Source organism: Gossypium arboreum, chromosome 2 (assembly GCF_025698485.1).
Source record: "Gossypium arboreum isolate Shixiya-1 chromosome 2, ASM2569848v2, whole genome shotgun sequence".
In the NCBI taxonomy this organism is placed as follows: Eukaryota; Viridiplantae; Streptophyta; class Magnoliopsida; order Malvales; family Malvaceae; genus Gossypium; species Gossypium arboreum.
This window is the reverse complement of record NC_069071.1, coordinates 81,074,156-81,083,531: the sequence shown is the minus strand read 5'-3', so window position 1 is coordinate 81,083,531 and position 9,376 is coordinate 81,074,156. Positions and strand designations below refer to the sequence as shown.

General features: G+C 38.2%; 1 non-coding gene across 1 annotated transcript; it reads right to left on the bottom strand.

The window, feature by feature from the left end:
• Positions 1–804: 804 nt before the first annotated feature.
• On the bottom strand, positions 805–911 carry LOC128290003 (small nucleolar RNA R71). The gene has a single exon (XR_008279643.1). It is a non-coding gene; the product is annotated as a small nucleolar RNA R71 (small nucleolar RNA).
• Between the last annotated feature and the right edge of the window lie 8,465 nt (positions 912–9,376).

The window sequence follows — 9,376 nt, the reverse complement described above, 5'->3', positions numbered from 1 at the left end:
ACTTGCCTACATTGCGATAATAGTTAGCTTCAAGAACGATTAATTATAAATATTTAAAACATATCACGAAATCACGTGATCAAGTTTTTGGCACCGTTGTCGAGGAACTAAGATATTAGGAACGCTCAATTTTTATTACTTTAGCCATTTATTTTTTTTCAATTTAATTTAATTTAATTTTTTATTATTATTATTTATTTATTTACTTTCTCTTGGTAGGTTTTTATAGTTTATGACTAGAAGAAACCCGTCAGGACCACTACTTTTGGACGAAGAAATCAATAGCACAGTTCGCAGACATCAAAGAGAAATAAGGCAAAGCTTAAGATATACAGAGAACGAGCAAGAGGACGATACTCAACCCCCAACCGAAGAGATGGCTGAAAACAAGACAATCAGCTACCTCCTGCAATTGCGGTTAATCAAAATCCTGCTCCACGCACTATGTATGATTATGCTAAACCTTCTTTAACAGGAACTAAATCGAGTATATTTAGACCTGCTGTAGCTGCAAATACTTTTCAACTAAAACCTAGCACTATTCAAATGATACAGCAATTTGTTCAGTTTGATGGTTTGCAGGATGAGGATCCCAACGCTCACTTAGCAAACTTCTTAGAACTATGCGATACATGTAAAATTAATGGTGTTTATGATGATGTCATTCGTCTTCAGTTATTCCCTTTTTCATTGAGAAACAAAGCTAAATAGTGGTTGAACTCATTACCACGAGGGTAAATCACTACTTGGGAACAAATGACTGAAAAATTTCTATTAAAATATTTTCCGCTAGCTAAACCGGCTAAATTACGTAATGATATCTCTTCATTTGTACAGATGGACTTAGAAACTCTTTACGATGCATGGGAGAGATACAAAGACTTACTGAGAAGGTGCCTTCACCATGGGTTACCGCTTTGGCTATAGGTTCAAAAGTTCCATAATGACCTGAATCTTTCGACTCGACAAATGGTTGATGCAGCTGCTGGTAGAACCATCAATAATAAAACACTTGAAAATGCCTATGAGTTTATAGAGGAGATGTCACTGAATAACTATCAGTGGAAAGTTATGAGGACTAAGCCAACTAAAATAGCAGGCATTTATAACATTGATTTGATTACTATGCTATCAAATCAGGTAGAACTTCTAAATAAAAAGATTGATGGTTCACTTGGTTCTACTCTGGTACATCCAATAATGAGGTGCGAGATGAATGGAGGAGGAGCATGCACAGAGTATCAACCCTTCAACCCTAGCATCGAGGAGGAACAAGTCCGATATATGGGTAACAATAACTCTCAATCCTAAAATAACCCATACAGTAACACTTACAATGCAGGTTGGAGGAACCACCCCAATTTCTCGTGGGGCGGTCAAGGAAATCAAATACCACAACATCCTCCGGGTTTTCAACAACCACCCTATCAACAAGAAAAGAAGCTGAACCTTGAAGAGATACTCTCAAAGTTTATATCAGTGTCAGAAACCTGTTTTTAGAACACCGAGTCAGCACTTAAAAATCAACAAGCATTGATCCAAGGGCTAGAAACTCAGATAGGCCAGCTTTCCAAACTAATCTCCGAACGACCACAAGGTAGCTTGCTAAGTAATACTGAACCCAACCCAAGGGAACAGTCCAATGCAATTAATACTCAAGATGACGAAGGAGTCGTTGAGCCTGAACCAGAACTGAGGCAAGAAACTGTGGTAAGCAAAGGTCAAGGTGTAAATCAGTGAATGTCGAATATAAACCTCGTGTGCCATACCCCAACGCGACAAGGAAAGATCACTCAGATGAATAATTTGGTAAATTCCTTAAACTCTTAAAAAAATTACACATTAACTTAGCGTTTATTGAAGCTCTATCGCAGATGCCGAACGCAATGAAATTTTTAAAGGAGCTTTTATCAAATAAGCGAAAGTTGGACGAGGCATCGCATGTGGAGCTAAACGCAATGTGCTCAGCTATTCTGCAAAATAAGCTACCGAACAAGTTAAAAGATCAAGGGATTTTTACAATTCCTTGCTTAATTAGTAGTTTATATGTTAATAATGCTTTAGTTGATTTAGGGGCTAGTATCAACGTCATGCCTTACAAAATGTTTAAGCAACTAGGTCTCTGGAAACCCAAACAAACTAGGATGAGCATTCAGTTAGCAGATAAAACTATAAGATTCCCTAGGGGTATTGTTGAAGATGTGCTAGTTAAAATCGATAAATTTATATTTCCGGTTAACTTCATTGTTCTAGACATAGAAGAGGATAGCAACACTCTTTTAATTCTATGAAGGCCCTTTTTAGCAACTGCTAAAACAATTATTGATGTTGGCATAGGTGAACTCACACTCCGTGTGGGAGATGAAACAATCACCCTTCAAGCTCGTAATTCCGGCAACACATTGAAAATTGAAGGTGATCGTCTAAACCATTCTATTAAAACTGACAATATGGTGCAACCTTCTTTGCAGGAAATGAGTCTAAAGGAAATACATGAGTCATTCTCAAGCAATAGTAGAGGACCTATTCATGAAGATCGAAGGCTACAAATTGAGGAGCTAGATGAATGGAGGACGCATAAACCGAGAACACCCGACAAACCGAATCTACAACAGAACGAGCTCAATACCTTTCTAAATCAACTTAAGGTTAGAGATAGAGTCTTATTAGATACCATAGATCCCCACATTGTTGCTACCACATTAAATGAAGAAATCCCTCCTACGGTACTCAGCATTTTCCCATTCGATACGGTCGAGGTGAGTCATCCCAAGTTTGACACTTTTAAGGTAAACAACACCCGTTTAAAACCTTATTTTGATGAGATTGATAGCAGGAATGAGGAGTATAAACTCCTCAAACCACCATGATCATTCAATGGAGAGGTAAGTCGAGCTTAGACTATAAATAAGCGCTTCACGAGAGGCAACCCGAGCACTAACTGTATTAACTTCTTTAAAATTTAGTCTTCAACACTTAACTTACTAACGGAGCACTTGAATACAGGCTTTCCACAGAGACACGGCCAAGCACACGGGCATGCTTAGGGCCGTGTGAAAATAGGGCAAAGATATCCCCAAACACGGTCTACGATAAAATGCCACGGCCGTACGACATGGCCGTGGTCAAGCCTGCCAAAACAACACGGGCGTACGATACGCCCGTGTGGAAAAACCGTGGGCGAACCTGTTAAAACAGCACGGGTGTGCGACACGCCCGTGTCTAGCACCCATGGTCGAACCTGTTAGATTGACACGGGAGTGGGTCTTCATACACGAGCGTGGGAGAAGTAAACAACGCCAGACACGGTCGTTCGACATGGCCGTGTCACCCACACGCCCAAGGAACACGGGCGTGGACTAAATGTGAAACGCGCCCAAATTCAAAATTCGCAAATCACACGGGCTGAAATTGGGGAACACGGGAGTGTTACTTGGCCGTGTGCCCCAAAATCTATAAATACCATGCACTATTCATTGTCTTCCCCACTCAAAAAAACCCTAACCCTAGCCGTTGAAATTCCACACGGCCTTCCTGCCACGCTCGTGCGCCGCCTCCAACTCTATTTTTGACGCCCGATTTCTCTCCCTTAACATTTGTTTACTCTTTTCACCTCTATTCTACTTACTTTTAATGTTTATTTTTAAAATAATATTTATTTTTCTCTTACTATTTCCATTTTGTTCATTATTTCTGCATTATTAGATTATTTATCATACATTTCATGTTAAATCGAGTTGTTAGGAAAGTCTCACTATTTTCTCATACATATGCCATTACTATGCCCATTCTCATGCCATTACAATGATAATGTCACAAAATTATGCTATCAAAATAATTATGTTGGTTATGTTTGGTTAATATTAGTAGTTGTGGCTGAAATTCTGATTTTTATTTAAAATTTGTCTTCATTTTACTTTGATCATTCCTCATGATGAATTAATGGTTTTGATTGCAGGTACCATGTCATCTTCACGAGGAAAGAAAACTGCCACACCTACTTCAAAGAAGAGGAAGGAAGCGTCATCTTCCGCGGGTCCAACCACGAAAATTCGTCACGCTCTCTTGCAGTTCCCCCGAGGGCCCCAAGAAGAACCTTTCCAAATACTTCGGGCCCGACCTTTAATTGTGGGTCGCTGCATCGATTAGGCTTCCGTAGAACAAGTTCAGTTAGCTGATATGATTCGGGCCCTCCTAACCACCAACCCTTGGAAGCTGTTCTTTGGGATCATTGAGCCAAAAAACCTCGAGCTCACTATGGAACTATGCTCAACGTTCCATCTTCAGAACGTAATGACAAACTACGATGATCCCGGCATGGTCTAATTTTTCCTAGGTGGATTAATCCGCCAGCTAAGCGTCCCAGAGTTCGATGATGCACTGGCTTATATACGGAGGAGTTCAAGGAGAAGAATGAACTACATGCTCTCACTTGCCACATACACTTCTCTCCCTTGAAATGCTGGCACACTTTGGCCCCTAGCGCTACCTCCTACAATCCTAGCCGCTCCAAGGTATCAGTTCTCCCACCATCCCTGAGGTACTTACAAGCTATTTTGGCTCACACAATAACGGAGAGGCGAGAGAGCACTGGCGTCATCAATACCCGCGACGCCTACTTTTTATGGTGTATGTCGCACGGGCACGTCATCGACCACGACCATAGCTACCACTAGATATAATATTCTTTTGGCGCAGGACTTATGGACTAATGAACCTCTACCACCGCCGAAGAATCCTCCTCCACTCTCCCACTGATTACTCTCCAAAACTCCAGTTCGAGGAATTTATCATAAGGAAGTTTCACTTCTCTCCCTATCTTATTTTTATATTCTAATATCTATCTTTGTACATTGAGGGCAATGTACATCTTAAGTGTGGGGGTATTTATTTCGTTATCAAAAAAATCCCTAAATGACTACCTTGTTCTCTTGAAAAGCTCTCATATCGTATTTAAGATAAATTTTGATTGATTTATGACGTTGATTGATATATATTGAATTAAAACATAGGGATTTATGCATTAATTGTTTAAACCTCCAGACATTAGAGAATCAAGCATGATAAGTTGATCTTTAAGAATTTAAAATCCTAGGTTGTTTCCCTAAAGTTTAAGTATTACTTTGAGTTGGAATTCACAAGTTTTAAACATCAAAAAGCCATAATTTTTGGTGGGATTTTTTAGCCTTTTGAGCATCTATTAATTCTTTCATGCTCACTTTTATTATTGCTTTGAGTGCTTCAGTATTGACCTATTATTCTAGAACTTGCTTGATTATGCATGTCGAGACCACACCATTTGATTTGATATGTCAAAATGATTAAGGCACTTAGGATTAACCCACTTATGCCATGAAAAGTCTACCTCCACGATTAACCCCTAGTAAACCCCATTGAGCCTAACAAGCCATTTCTTTTATTACCCTTAATATTAACCCTTAACCTATTATTGTTGAAATCCCCTAAATTAATCCCTATTTTTGTCAAGATTTGAGTTGAATAAATTTCTTAGCTATATCTTGTTCTTAGTTAGTCTATGTTATTTAACTTGTTCTTAAAAAAAAACATGTATACATATTAGTAGTGATCTTCTATTTGTAAGCTTTAGTTTTTAAATTCCATATTCTGAGCAGAGCTCTGTTGCATGCAATTGATGACTAGCTATTTTTCTAGTTAAGTAATTTTTCAACTCAATCTCGATTCTAACCCTTTCTTTCAGCATGTGACCACACCCCCTAACCAAGCCTCAGTACAACCCTATAAAGACTTTTTGATTAATGTATCATCTTAAATTATAGTGGTGGAGATTTGATTTTCATGCAAGCCTATGGTAATGACTTTTCATTATTGACTATTGAGTGTTTCATTTATTGTCCTTAAACACTTCGAGTGATTTGAGTGAATCTTTAGAGAGGATATGAAACTCTGTGATACTCTGAATCAAAGGTAATTACTTAGATGATGGGAGACACCTATGTTTGCATGATTAAATACTCAACTTGGAATGTTTGAAACTTTTATGTTCTTTTAGTTGAATTCTCAATGTATGATTATCTATGGATTATTTTGAGATATTATCGATAGAAATTATAAGTTGAGAAAATTTTATTTTGATTATAAGTTGAGAATTTTGCTTGAGGACAAGCAAATGCTTAAGTGTGGGGGTATTTGACAAACCATAATTTATACATATTTTTACCCCAAGTTTAATGCATTTTATGGATGATTTCCTATTAGAATTGGTGAATTTGATGCTCCTAATGCTTTAATTTCATGTTTTATACTTAAGAGAGCATAGGAGATAGAAAGGAATGAGAAACAGGCCAAAAACGGAGAAAATGGGCCAAAGTACAAAATCAACACGACCTAGACCTCCTCACACAGGCAGACCACACGGCCGTGTCAATTTGGCAGGCTCCAGCATGGTCTGAAATAATCGCACACGGGCGTGTCCTTGCCGAGCCCAATTTGAGTCCAATTCGGAAAAGGCTACTTTGAGGGCTCTTAGGCATTCCAAAGCCTATAAATACACCCTAGAGGAGAAAGAAAATGAGAGACAAAGAATATGGAGTAAGGAATTACTCCAAGGAAGCCAATTGATCCATCTCAGAAGCCAGATTCACCATCAAAACTGAAGATCTCTCCTTAATTTCCCCTTCAAGAGTTTTGGGTTTTCTTTATGTTTTTTATTCTTTATTATTCTGAGATGTTTTCTTATTTAGTTATGAACTAAAACCCTTAAATACCTCAGGGGAATGAAACTTAAGATGAATCTTGTTATTATTTTCTGAGTTGTATGATAAATATTTAACTTGTTCTTAATTATGTGTTCTTAATTCTTGTTTTGATATCCCAAGATACTGATTCAAGATAAGCTTTTATTTAGAGGAGGAATAGACCCTGTCTAAGAGTACATTTTCATAATTAAGCGGAGTTGTTTGCGCGCCTAGACATAGGGTGACAAGATTTTTCCGGATTAGGGTGAAACCTAATAAGGGGATCCATAGATCGAGTTAGTGCAACTCTAGGGTGTTAATTAGAGAAAGGTCTCAATTATTCAATCTAAGGATTAGACATTATTAGTCTTGAATAGGGATAATAACATAACTTAGGGATCTCTACGGAACAAGTTAAATGAATAAACCGTCCGGTTCGGAGCCAAAATAACAAGTACAGTCTAGGTGGATTTTTCCTTAGATATTGTCTTAACTCAATCGATTTTCCCAAAAGCAATTCCCCAATTCCATTCTCTGTGAATTCTTAGTTTAGATAATTAGTTAGTTAAAACAAAACCTCTTTATTCTTAGGCTAGATAATAAAAAGACAGTCATTACTAGTACTTTTAGTTCCTTTTGGTTCGATAATCTGGTCTTGCTAAAACTATACTACTGTTCGATAGGTACACTTGCCTACATCGTGATAATAGTTAGTTTCAAGAACGATTAATTATAAATATTTAAAACCTATCACGAAATCATGTGATCAATATGCATGTGTTGAATTTTTTGAATTGGTTGAAATTTTATGGCCCGGTTTTACATGTATGTGTATGTTTAAGTCCGGTAATGCCTCGTATCCTGTCCCGGTGTCGGACATGGGTAAGGGGTGTTACACCTATTCCAACATTGTATAGGGTAAGGGGTGTTATATATTCTCATTGACTGCATCTCTCCCTCAATTCTATCCAGACATTGACCACATGCAGTATGGTCACTTGGGTTGGTTCTGTCCTAGGGTTTCTGTAAATAAGGAGGTAGGTAATTAGTATTTTTAACTTAAATTGATTTGTTACCTCCTCCTTGGATTCCTCCCCATCTTAAGTTCGGGTGATCTCTCCAACCGAGATTGTATGTGTTTCAATAAGGGTTCCACCTCTATTCTCAATGTAATTTATATCCTCAGCAAGATTATTGATATAATGGAAGTGTAACACCCTTCACTCGTATCTGACCCCGGGATAGGGTTCGAGGCGTTTCCGGGATTTTGCATTCACAAACATGTTAAATCAGGTCACAAATTTAACTCAAATTTAAAACTTTTCACATATGTACATTTCATCCCTTACACGGGCCTTCGAGGCCTAAAACATACTTAGGGCCAGTTCAAGACAAAACTGGGAACATTCGGTAAACTTTGGGAACGTTAGAAAATTTCTCTTGTTTTCAAAGGTCACACGCCCGTGTGGGTGGGGCCGTGTGGTCACACACGCCCGTGTGGCTTGGTACACGCCCATGCCCTCAGCCCATGTGCAATACTGACTTTACCCTTGTCATAAAATTAGGGGCATACGGCCAAGACACACGCCTGTGTGGCTAGCTCGAGTACAACACTAACTTAAAATTTTAGGTACAAGAGACACACGGCCATACCACACACCCATGGGAGTGGCCCGTGTGTCTAACCGTGTGGACCCTAATAGGCTATTTCCAAGCCTTTGGTCACCCTTTTCATCACTTATACTTAACGATTACCAAATACAAAGTAAAACATGATTATATTCTTATAAATGATCTTGGCAAAACTCATTGTATGGAAACCTCATATCATTGGTTTCATACCTCATATCATTGGTTTCATACATGATAAGTTATTCCCCATCTTGTATTTATGGGTTTCCATGTCTCTTTAACACATTCAAGATTGTATCGTTCTTGTGACTCATTGCCAATTGGAAACAAACCATTATATGAAGTGTAAACCTGCATAGATTTGTAGGTCATAGCCCACTTCAAAATAAGCCAATTCCTATGGCCATATACAAAAAGATAGGTATATCTTTACATGCCTTCATTTGGCAAATCAAATTACACATATAACAAAATACTCAAAAGTCCTATACATGCCATTGAACATAATAGAAATGTCTCTATACCAAAGCTAGCCCATTTGATAGTGTGCTGGCTTTCCCAACCGTCTTCCAATCTTTACGAGTCCTTGAGCTCTGAAAAGTAGGGAACAGAAAGGGGTAAGCATTTACATGCTCAGTAAGCTCGAATAATCAGAAAGTAAACTTACCAAGTAATTAGCATGCAACCAAATTGGGTAATAAAATCAATAAGCATGTAATGGTTTCCCTATCACATACACTCAATCAATGAATTAGTCATATAACAAAGCACCATATAATTTATCTTAGATGAGATCATCATTTAACATCTCATTTTGTACATATATCTCATATTAATCTCGTTGAGTTTCTAGGAAATCTCGATGGAGTATCCATAATCCGTCAATTCATAAGGATAATCATTTCAGGTATGCACTCCCGCAAACCTCACATCTTACATCAGAATTACCAGTCCAGGCTAAATTCCCCGTATCGTAAACTCATAAGGTGATGTCGGGATTACCAGTCCAGGCTAAATTCAGACCCCAA